The following is a 534-nucleotide window of genomic DNA, read 5'->3' as shown; positions in this document are numbered from 1 at the left end:
TCTCTCTCTCTCTCTATATATATATATATATATATATATATATATACATATATATATATATATATATAATGATTAATGTAAAGGAGATCTGTCAATTTTGGAGGGAGTTGGTGGAGGACAGATGGGAGAGGTAAGAGTGGGTAGAAGGAAATAGAAATATTAAAAATAAGATCTTAATTAAGTTTTGAAAAAGATTTAAAAGATGTTCTAAAGGCAAAAATTAATTATAAAATATGCAGTATTTTTATCAAGGGGTTAAACCAAACCCTTTCCTTTTTTTTTTCTTTGTGTATATTGAAGCTGTTTGTCAGAAACTCAACTTCCTCTTACCTTTGATTATAAGGGTCAGTACCTCTTGTAATCAAAATATGTGCTCAAGGTTGTATTCTGTTCTAAAAAAGTGTGAGACCAAGCTCTGACCACTGAGAACTGAGCACAGGATCCCTTTAGGTTACAAATAAAACCCCATTTGATCCCTTTAGGTTACAAATAAAACCCAATTTTCTTCCTACTGTTTTTTTTTTTTTTTTTTTT

Source organism: Mastomys coucha, unplaced genomic scaffold (assembly GCF_008632895.1).
Source record: "Mastomys coucha isolate ucsf_1 unplaced genomic scaffold, UCSF_Mcou_1 pScaffold7, whole genome shotgun sequence".
Lineage (NCBI taxonomy): Eukaryota > Metazoa > Chordata > Mammalia > Rodentia > Muridae > Mastomys > Mastomys coucha.
Note: the sequence above shows the minus strand (reverse complement) of the source record.